We start from the raw sequence: 12,414 nt of genomic DNA on the forward strand, positions 1-12,414 counted from the left end.
TACAACAAATATATAAACAACCTAAACACGCATTAATGGCCAGGGCTCTGATGGTCCTACATCAAATTCTGCATGGCAAGAAAGCAGCAAGCAGGGTTGTTTCTGTCCAAGGTTAGATTAGTGAGTAGCAAAGACATGGAACAACCCTCTGTGCTGCTACCCTGCTGTCCAGAACTTGGAGCAGCTGATCATTTCACTATAGTCTCAGTAAGCAGAGCAAGTGGAGCGATGGGGGGAAAACACAGGCAAGAGATCACTTTTTTTATTTAATAAAAATATTTTGGATTTTTCAGTAAATGTATATTGGAAATAGTTTTATCTTGGAATAAAAAAAAAACCTGGGACTTAGTTTATGACTTTACATCCCCTTTAAAAAAATAGGGTGTTACTCCCACAACACCAGTCGGCTACCTAGAGAAGATCTGAGGGGACCTCTACCTCTCTGCCAGCTGGACCCGAAACCGACGCACAGGTTCCGGTTTTGTGTAACGTCACCCGGAAGTGACGTTACACGGTGACAAGCAGGCTTGCTCGCGCCCACATATCTTCTCTGTTGCCACGGAGACGGAGGGAGGCGGGCTCCGGAGAGCAGCCAATGAGTGAGGAGATTGGAAGGCAGTGGCCCGGCTGTCAATCTGAAAAGTTAAGGGAGGGGAGGGAAGGCAAAGAAGGGGAGGTCCGGATAGGGGAAGGAAGGCAAAGAAGGGGAGGTCCGGATAGGGGAAGGAAGGCAAAGAAGGGGAGGTCCGGATAGGGAGGGGACTGGGGAAAGTGTTTTGCGCTCTTCTATACTGGCGCAGTTAGAGGCAGTAGCTGTGAGAGACGGTCACAGTGCAGGCTGCTAGTGCTGAGCTAGTCGTAGAAATTAGAAAACAGGCGTTGTGCAAATATTGCGACTGTAGCAGGACCTAGGCAGGCATTTTTTTTAGTTTAACTATAACTAACTACTAGTTGAATATTTATTATATTTTTTAAGGTCTGAGTGAGACCTTGTGCTGGTCTTGTATTGTGGTGGACCACAACAGGGCCTGATTTAGATCAGTCTAAATAATCTTCATTAAGCACTTGTGACTGAAGTTCAGTCTGAGTCAGTCCTGCACCATTGTATTTGGCACCTGAACAGGGAGTGTCTCTTGTAACTGAAGTTCAGTCAGGTTAAATAATTTTATCCAGCACCTAGGAGTGTCTCTCATTTTGTAACTTGAACATCAGTCAGGTTAAATAATTTTATGCAGCTCCCAGAACTAGGAGTTTAGTCAGTCTAAATAATCTGTATTCGGGGCCTTATAGTGGCACTTGTTCTATCTGAAATTCATTAAGCACTTAGGAGTATCACTTGTGCTAACTAGCTACAGTTTGGTTAGTCTAAATAATTTTTATTCATTTCAGAGCCTAGTAGTGGCACTTGTTCTAACTGAAGTTCAGTTGGTCTAAATATTTTTCATTAAGCACTTAGGAGTATTATTTGTTCTAACTAACTACAGTTTGGTTACTCTAAATAATCTTTGTTCAGGCATAGTAGTGGCACTTGTAATTGATGTTCAGTCGGTCTAAATACTTTTCATTAAGCACTTAGGAGTATCACTAGTTCCAACTAACCTCAGTTTGGTTAGTCTAAATAATTTTTATTCAGGGCCTAGTAATGGCACTTGTCCTAACTGAAGTTCATTAATATAAATATTTTTCATTAAGCACTTAGGAGTAGCACTTGTTCTAACTAACCAGTTCTGTTAGTCTAAATAATTCTAATTCAGGGTCTAGTAGTGGCTCTTGTTCTAATTGAAGTTCGGTCTAATAAATATTTATCATTAAGCACTTAGGAGTAGCACTTGTTCTAACTAACCAGTACTGTTAGTCTAAATAATTCTTATTCAGGGTCTAGTAGCGGCTCTTGTTCTAATTGAATTTCATTCGTCAAAATATTTTTCATTAAGCACTTCAAAGTATCACTTGTTCTAAATAACTACAGTTTGGTTAGTCTAAATCATTTTTATTCAGAGCCTAGTAGTGGCACTTGTTCTAACTGAAGTTCAGTTGGTCTAAATATTTTTCATTAAGCACTTAGGAGTATAACTTGTTCTAACTAACTACAGTTTGGTCATTCGAAATGTTTTTTTTATTGAGGCCCTAATAATAGTGGCACTTGTTCTAATTGAAGTTTATTCATATATATATTTTTCATTAAGCACTTAGTAGTATTATTTGTTCTAACTAACTACAGTTTGGTTAGTCTAAATAATTTTTGTTCAGGGCCTAGTAGTGGCACTTGTAATTGAAGTTCAGTTGTTTAAATATCTTTCATTAAGCACTTAGGAGTATCACTAGTTCCAACTAACCTCAGTTTGGTTAGTCTAAATAATTTTTATTCAGGGCCTAGTAGTGGCACTTGTCCTAACTGAAGTTCATTAATATAAATATTTTTCATTAAGCACTTAGGAGTAGCACTTGTTCTAACTAAGCAGTTCTGTTAGTCTAAATAATTCTTATTCAGGGTCTAGTAGTGGCTCTTGTTCTAATTGAAGTTCAGTCTAATAAATATTTATCATTAAGCACTTAGGAGTATTACTTGTTTTAAGTAACTACAGTTTGGTTAGTCTACATAATTTTTATTCAAGGCTTAGTAGTGGCACTCAGCACTCAGGAGTATCACTTGTTCTAACTAACCTCAGTTTGGTTAGACTAAACAATTTTTATTCAGGGCCTAGTAGTGGCTCTTGTCCTAACTGAAGTTCATTAATATAAATATTTTTCATTAAGCACTTAGGAGTAGCACTTGTTCAAACTAACTACAGTACTGTTAGTCTAAATAATTCTTATTCAGGGTCTAGTAGCGACTCTTGTTCTAATTGAAGTTTAGTTGTCTAAATATTTTTCATTAAGCACTTAGGAGTATTACTTGTTCTTACTAACTACAGTTCGGTTTGTCTACATAATTTTTATTCAGGGCCTATTAGTTGCACTTGTTCTAATTGAAATATTTTTCATTAAGCGCTTAGGAGTATCACTTGTTCTAACTACCTTTTGGTTAGTCAAAGTTTTTATTCAGGGCCTAGCTAGTGGCATTTGTTCTAACTTTAGTTCAGTCTGTCTAAATATTTTTCATTAAGCACTGAGTAGTATAACTTGTTCTAACTTACTACAGTTTGGTTAGTCTAATTAATTTTTATTCAGGGCTTAGTAGTGCCCTTTTACATCTCTTGCCTTGAGCCACCATTTCGTGATGGTCTGTGTGCTGTCTCAGAAATCACCTGACCAGAAATACTTCAACTCTAAGGGGGGAATTCACAAAAGTGTCGGTAAAATAAGTAACCCAGAAGTGGCGGTCGACAAATTTGTAAAATGTCGTACGAACAGCAAATTCACAAAGGCAGATGTTACCATCTCTGAATGTCTCGTAAGTCCGACAATTTTCTAAAATGTTGTATATCTTTTCATCGTACAAACGACATTTACCAAGACTTTTCAAAAGACAATTTGACCGACATTTTCGTTTTGGAGAACCTAAAGTGTCTGAAAAATTGTCGGTAAAAAAATGAGTTTACGAGTAATTCATAAAAATGTCGGGAAAAGTGGCGCCGAAAAAACCACGCCCACTTTTAACGACACTAATTCAAAAGTGTCGTACATGTCAGAAAATTGGCGGAGAAATGCTCTGTGAATTTGTCGGCTGTTGCTACGACACTTTCTACGACATTTTAAAGACATTTTTTCGTTCCCGACACTTTTGTGAATTCCCCCCTAACTGTAACAGGGAGAAGTGTGGAAGCAAAAGACACAACTCTGTCTGTTAATTGGCTCATGTGACCTAACATGTATGGTTTGTTGGTATGTTTGTGAGTACAGTGAATCCTACGATCCCAGGGGCGGCCCTTATTTTTTAAAATGGCAATTTTCTATTTATGATTACCCAATGGCACATACTACTAGAAAAGTATATTATTATGAAAATGGTTTATTTACATGAAGCAGGATTTTACATATGAGCTGTTTTATGCAATATCTTTTTATAGAGACCTACATTGTTTGGGGGGTATAGTTTTCCTTTAAGTATGGAGAATACTGACCTCAATGACAAGCAATGCAGGTGAAATGTAAAAGCGTTCCGAGTAAACACAGTGCAGAACAGAAGCTCAAGCCAAACAAATGGACATGGAAAGACCTTCACAAAACATACATTACAATGAAGCAGTATGCACAGTAAAGCCAAGTGACAAAACAGTGTTAAATCTCTTAAAAAAAAACATACATACATTACAGCAGTGAAAAAAATTACTTGAGGTTAAAACAATGGCAGGAAGATATTTTTCCCAAGTATTATCAAATCTTCCAGCCACATAGCATGAAACCACTTCAGATTCTTGCTTATAACCCATTGTAGAAATTTAATTAAAAAAAAAAAGAATACAAAATAGTTTAATGACCAACAAATAAAATTACACCAGAGACTGTTTAATTCAGAAGTTTGTATATCACATAGCATGTATGTGATTCGGAGGACAAATCCACATATAAAATAATCCCTCTGTATGAAAGGAGCAGGAAAATATAATCAGTTAATGAACCAAATTGTGGATTTAATTCTGAAAGATGCTAAACATAATCCAAGACATAATTTCCGCCCAGAAAAGCAGCTGTTATCTGCATAATCCCTGTGCTGCAGAAAATGTACTCCTGAACTATTCCCTGATAAACCTTTAAAGAAAATATACAGATGAAGCAAAATGTTCACACAGAACAGCAAAGATAACTTGTCACACCATTCAGGCATTAGTCTTCGGACTGCCCAAATACTAAATGCAGACTAAACATACCATACTATGCTCACTAGTTTTTTAAAAAGCACTTTTAGGGGCAGATTTATCAAGGGTCGAATATCGAGGGTTAATTAACCCTCGATATTCGACTAGGAACTAAAATCGTTCGAATATCGAAGTCGAACGATTTAGCGCAAATCCTACGATTGAAGGATTATTCGTTCGATCGAACGATTAAATCCTTCGAATCGAACGATTCAAAGGATTTTAATCCAACGATCGAAGGAATATCCTTCGATCAAAAAAACTCAGGCAAGCCTATGGGGACCTTCCCCATAGGCTAACATTGAGTTCGGTAGCTTTTAGCTGCCGAACTAGGGGGTCGAAGTTTTTCTTAAAGAGACAGTACTTCGACTATCGAATGGTCGAATAGTCGAACGATTTTTAGTTTGAATCGTTCGATTCGTAGTCGAAGGTCGAACTAGCCCATTCGATGGTCGAAGTAGCCCAAAAAACACTTCGAAATTCAAAGTTTTTTTAATTCGAATCCTTCACTCGAGCTTTGTAAATGTGCCCCTTAGTATTAGTGAACTATCCATTCACATCCAGTGAAACATTACATTCCTGCTTTTATGCATCGTTAAAAATATGTATGGAATAAGACTTTACTCTGAAATTAGTTGACAGGTGCGCCTTCACAAATAAAGTAAATATGTGGCCAAAAAAAAAAAGTATAAATTTTTTTTTAACTTCGACCTTTGATAAATATGCCCGAGTGTTGCAGTGGTACAAGAAGATTTACAGAAAGATTCTACTTTTCCACAGATGTGGAAAGAATGATGTATAGAATAAATATAAAGACAATGAACTCAATGAACGGACACATTAAACAATTCCATACAGGTATGGGAGCTGTTATCAAGAATGTTCAGGACCTGGGGCTCTCCGGATAACAGATCTTTCTGTAATTTGGATCTTCATAAGTTAAAGGGAGTCTGTCATGATTTTTATGGTGTAGTTTTTATTTCTAAATTACACTGCAAATAATTCACCCTACCATATAACCTGTCATTCCTAAACCAGCAAATTTATATTTTTTTTAGTTGTAATATTGGTGTGTAGGAAGCCATCTCAAGTTATTTTGCCTGGTCGTGTGCTTTCAGAAAGAGCCAGCACTTTAGGATGGAACTGCTTTCTGGCAGGCTGTTGTTTCTCCTACTCAATGTAACAAAGTGCCACAGTGGGACCTGGATTTTTCTATGGAGTGCTGTTCTTAGATCTACCAGGGAGCCGTTATCTTGTGTTAGGCAGCTGCTATCTGGTTACCTTCCCAATGTTCTGTTGTTAGGCTGCTGGGGGGGTGGAGGGGAGGTTGTTATATCGCTCCAACTTGCATTAAAGAGTGACTGACGTTTATAAGAGCACAAGTCACATGACTGGGGGCAGTTGGGAAACTGACAATTTGCCTAGCTACATGTCAGATTTCAAAATTAAATATAAAAACATCTGTTTGCTCTTTTAAGAAATGGGTTTTAAGTGCAGAATTCTGCTGGAGCAGCACTATTAACTGATGCGTTTTGAAAAAAACCTTTTTTCCCCATGACAGTATCCCTTAAGTATACTAGAAAATCATGTAAACATTAAATTAACCAAATAGGCTGGTTTTGCTTCCAGTAGGGATTAATTATACCTTAGTTTGGATCAAATACAAGGCACCTTTTGATTACAGAAAAAAAGGTAATAATTTTTAAAAATTTGGATTACCGTATATACTCGAGTATAAGCCGAGTTTTTCAGCATCCAAAATGTGCTGAAAAAATCTACCTCGACTTATACTCGAGTCAGTGGGCAGTAGCTGAGATTGCAGTCACTTTTAATCATTCCTATACCAACAGTTCGCTTGGGAAGAGACTACAATATCACACAGTGCCTCTGTTGGTTATATGAAAGAATAACAGTGCGCCCTCTGTTGGTTATATGAAAGAGTAACAGTGACTGCAATATCACACAGCGCCCTCTGTTGGTTATATGAAAGAATAACAGTGACTGCAATATCACACAGCGCCCTCTGTTGATAATATGAAAGAATAACAGTGACTGCAATATCACACAGCGCCCTCTGTTGGTTATATGAAGGATTAACAGTGATGGCAATATCGCACAGCGCCCTCTGTTGGTTATACGAAAGATTAACAGTGATGGCAATATCACACAGCACCCTCTGCACATGGTAGTGGGACAGTGGGACAATGCACACAGTAATCTGTTTGGCAATTCTCTCTCTTTGTCACCATCAACTTTGCAAAGAAGTCTGTTTGATCACTGGGGGGGTCGCTTTGGCGGAATGTGCGCTGTTGGGAGACAGGGCTGTAGTTGTCTCTAGGCTTATACTCGAGTCAATATGTTTTCCCAGTTTTCGTAGGTAAAATTAGGTACCTCGGCTTATACTCGGGTCGGCTTATACTCGAGTATATACGGTATGTAGATAAAACAGAGAGACATCCGTTCTGTAATTATCCAGAGTATTCTGGATAATGGGTTTCCAGATAACGGAACCCATACCTGTACACACATCATATAACAAACACATACATTATTACATGAGAGAGAGACATTTTTTTTTAATTTTTTATTAGGGATGCACCGAATCCTTCTGCCAGGCCGAACTGAATCCAAATCCTTATTTGCATATGCAAATTAGGAGCAGGGAGGGAAATCTGACTTTTTGTCACAAAACAAGGAAGTAAAAAATGTTTTCCCCTTTACAACCCTAATTTGCATATTTGTTTCGTATTCAGCTGAATCTTTTATAATCCTCCAATGAAAATGCCGCACTCATAGGTCTTATCCATAAGTACTTTGAAAAGGGCTGAGGTGCAACCAAAATGTTAGTTTCTTAAATAAATCGTTTATACTTATGGATAAGACCTGTGAGTACGGCTTCTTCATTGGAGGATCGTATGTGTTATTGGTGGCACGCACCCAGGCAATGAGACCCGAATTATCGTGGGTGCTGTGATTTTGGGGAATATATATATATATATATATATATATATATATATATATATATATACATATGTATATATATATACATATAGATATGTATATATATATATATATACATATAAGGATCCATGAAAAAGGTCTCTATGTGACCGAAAATGTCAGATAAAATGCCATTTGTGTGAAATAATCACAAACAACAGATAGTGCTGATCCTGCTTTTGTATATATGCTTGACAATTGATCGTGCACCTCTGGCCTTGCTAAAGGGTGAGTTTGGGCACTGTGGGATAGATATATATATATATATGTATATAGATATATATATCTATATACATAGATATATATATATATATATATATATATATATATATATATATACATCTCCTGTGCAGGGCACAATCACTAGATATCAACATAACTTCAATTTTGGGAAGAAAAAAATGCCAATAAAAGAGAACATTATTCTAAGATACCTTCCAATATACATTTATTAAACTAGGTCAGTGTTTTTAAAAATTATTTGTAAATACAATTGCTCTTGAAAGCAGCATTTGCTTAACTCTTGGGTGTTACTTTTTAAACAATGTTGCAACAATGTTCCCCAACAATGATCAGGCTTGTCTTGTCATTGTATCTACAGTCTGAGCCAACAGTGCAGAGTATAGAAAGGGATAAACACTGCTTTCAATAGCAATACATATACAAATAACTTAAAATACATAGAACATTTGTAATTAATGTATGTTACAAATTTGCTTAGACATGTTTTCTTTTATTAGGCAAAACATATTTTTTGGGTTGACTTTCCTTTTAAAAACTTGCAGGATGTATATAGTTCATTGTGTGCCTTTAAGAACAGTCAGACGCATTCACTCAAGCAGTGTCCTGCAGTGCATACCAGATTCATAAATGTATGGACTTATATGGAGCAGGTTGAAAGACGTAAGTGTAAATGAAGCTGGAAGAGGTGGCACATATTCTGAAATGAGCTGGAAATGATCATAACATTTGCATTAAGGGAAGCCATAAGTTATGATAGGGCCTATTCAAATTCAACTATTCGCTGCCTAAAACCTGCCGAATTGCTGTTAAAGACTATGTGAGAGGTCCAGGGATCAATTTGGAGATGTTTGCAGCCTTCCTGACATTCAAGTTTTTTCTCCGAAATAAACTTGAATGTCAGGAAGGCTGCAAACATCTCATATCAAAGATGATCAAATACAAATCTAATTTGATTCGAGTTTTTGGCTCTTTTAAATTCATCCAGACAAAAAAAAAACAAAACATTTTATTAATACATTTGGATTGGTCAAATTTCGAGTTTATAGGAGTTTTAAAAAACACATAGAGCATCAGTGGTGGTCTGCAACATCTGGCACTAGTCTTAGGGCAGAAAATGTGCTTTTAACTTTTTTTCTATAAAAAAGTTCTTTGCCCAGGCTTGGAGGGGGAAATAAATAGTACAGCGATTCTTGTAGGTCAGTCTTGTAAAGGCTGTACATGCACCCACCCCAAGCATATGCCAAAGTAACCCAAGCTGGTTTGTTTTTTGTTTTTTTTTAAAGTGGAGGCCCATGAGCATGGGGCACAAGGTTAGTTGCTCAATGGGGGTTCCTAACAAATTGCCATACATCAGTCATTTATTATTTTCTTACATATTAAGCAGTCGCCTGTCTCGAGATTACCAAACGTTAGTTAGAACAACTCAGTTTTCAGAAAAGCTTGCATTCATGCAGCTCTATATATTTGCTCAATATTCTTTTTATGTACAAACCCTATGGAAAAACAGATGTTGACAGTAAATGCAACAAAGTTTTCCAAATATAATGTAGGTGTCTGTAGCCTTAAATTTGCAGCATTTTACTGAAAACCACCACTATTTGTTTCACATACAGGTACGGGACCTGTTATCCAGAATGCTTGGGAACTGGAGTCTTCTGGATAACTGATCTTTCCGTGATTTGGCTCTTCAAATCTTAAGTCTACTAAAAAATCCTTTAAACATTAAATAAACCTAATAGGCTGGTTTTGCTTCCAATAAGGATGAATTATATCTTAATTTGGATCAAGTACAAGGCACTATTGTATTATTACTAGGGATGCACCGAATCCACTATTTTGGATTCGGCCGAACCCCCGAATCCTTTATGAAAGATTCGCCAATACCGAACCGAATCCGAACCCTAATTTGCATATGCAAATTATGGGTGGGAAAGGGAAAATTTTTTTACTTCCTTGTTTTGGGAAAAAAAAGTCATGCGATTTCCCTCCCCACCCCTAATTTGCATATAGAAGTTAGGATTTGTATTCGGTTCGGCCGGGCAGAAGGATTCGGCCGAATACAAATCCTGCTGAATAAGGCCGAATCCCGAACCGAATCCTGGATTCGTGTATCCCTAATTATTACAGAGAAAAAGTAAATCATTTTTTAAAATTTTAATTACTTTATGTCTATGGGAGTCAGCTATTCTGTAATTCAGAGCATTCTGGATAATTAGTTTATGGATAACAGATCCAATACCTGTACCAGAGATGCAGGCACAAGCAGTAAAAAGCTGAAACCACACATTGCAGGTATGAAGTCTCCATACATCACAGCATAAATTACCATAACAGACATTTTTACACATTTAAATTGTTATAGAACTAGCTATAAAAAATGTGTGCTTTGGTCAGATTCACACATATGCAGACACTGCTGTAGGAGGTCAGTCTCAATCTGCTTAGACTATAAATCCAACATTAACAGCTACTTTATGTAATCAAGTAATCATGTATGTGGTTTTTTTTTTTTAGGTAATCCTTTCTGCACATCTGCACTGTGAGTGGCATACATTCATTTTAGCATGAGGCAATGTTAGACCAATCAATACAAATAGACAATACTATATTATTATCAATCATTTCCTTTGAATCACAAGGAATACAAAAAGCAGGGCTGTAGCAGTAGTAAAAAAATACATGACAACTACTAGGAAACGCTTCCCAATAACAAAGATCAAGTTGCCCATGACAGTGGGATGGTCTCAAGGCAGGAAACAGATGCTGGGACTGCAGCCACAAGAAACCAAAGACTGGAAGTAGGTATAATGTATGTACAGAGGTCCTGTTGTGCACGAACAAATACGAACAAATAATATAAAAGGAATATGACATCATTATAACAAAAGAAGGCAACAAATATCATGCATCATGCTACTTATTATAAACTGTCATAACTGAAAGGCTAGCAACTCCCTCTATGATCCTCTTGAAACTCAAGCAGTCAGTGGCCATGCTTCCTGCAGCAAAATTCAGCACAAAAGGTAAGTATGTTGTCACTGCAAGGTACCACTTGTGCTCATGTCTGACAGGCTTTCACTACACAAACAGGGAGCAGAGTAACTAACTATTTACATTTCAGGAGGATCACGGAGGGGGCAGGCAGTTGCTGCTGGGGGCACTGGGGGTATATGTTCTATGATACATTAAAAAAAAAAAATTAAACATATATTGAATGGTTTGCATGTTTTAAGGCGAATAGAATCCCTAACATTTTTTTTTTTCACAAATGTTTTTATTTGTTTTCAATATGCATAAAGAATTTACATAGTAAACAAAGAAAGAAAAGGAAACTAAGATAAGGCAAACATACAATGTGAATCCCTAACATTTAAGAAAAAAAAGTACTTCCCCAAGTACAATTGTTTTAAAGTAATAATGCATATTTAAAACTGCAACTCAAACTCTTTCTGAGCACAATAAACAAAATATATTTCAAAACACATTTGCACAGCATTCTGTCAGTAACCTCAGATCCCCAAAGGTACAGGCTAAAGACTGGATCTACAATCCTTCCCCTTCCCTATCAAACACCAAACGAGGTCAGCTTCCAGTAATCATGCCACAGACACTACAGCGTATACTAGCCATCTGTGCAGCTGACTCAGTCCGTCAGCTGCTTTTATCGGCCCTTGTTTGGCCACCTTTACGTACATATTTTATTCATTGTTGCTGCAGGTGCACTACAGCCCAGAAAATTTGTAACAGCTCATTCATTTCTAAATAGTACTATTACTGAGTTTATCTGCAATTGTCTGTGAAATCAGCAGTTAGAAATATTTCTGACATAGGACCCTTCACCATCTTTCCCTGCCACTGTACAATAAAACACACGGAAAGACTTGTCTGCATATAATACCTTATTTCCCTACATGTTTATATTTTCCAAACACTTGAGCTACCAAACTTGTTTACTCAAGGGAAAAGCAAATACTGTATGATCCAGTCTCACAGCTCAACAAATCTAAAAAGGGCCAAAAACATAAAAATTAAAGCTTTATATAAGTATAAACCACGTGCTACTTCATAAGATCTCTAACTCCTTTGATATCAATAAGCTGTTTTGTACTTAGCAGCCCAGGAAACAGTCAGGAAAGTCAAGTTCTTGTGTGACTTGAAATGCCACCATTACATAGCAGATAAGCTATTGAGAATACAATGGTGCCTTAACAGAAGTCAAATGTTATTTAAAGTTCTACACACCTGAAGCAAAAATAAAAATATCTGCTATACAAACAGTGCTGAAGCAGCCAAGAAATATTTTGCTTGCCAATGAGAGACAAACGTATTTTCTATAACCTGTGTGCAGTGTTTTCAGTATAAGGTGTTACCG

The 12,414-nt window shown here is 36.9% G+C and overlaps 1 pseudogene; it reads right to left on the bottom strand.

Annotated features, from left to right (window-relative positions):
- LOC121393926 overlaps positions 1 to 12,414 on the bottom strand; it is a 77,090-nt pseudogene that overhangs the window by 63,071 nt on the left and 1,605 nt on the right.

The sequence above is a fragment of the Xenopus laevis genome, chromosome 5L (assembly GCF_017654675.1).
Source record: "Xenopus laevis strain J_2021 chromosome 5L, Xenopus_laevis_v10.1, whole genome shotgun sequence".
In the NCBI taxonomy this organism is placed as follows: domain Eukaryota; kingdom Metazoa; phylum Chordata; class Amphibia; order Anura; family Pipidae; genus Xenopus; species Xenopus laevis.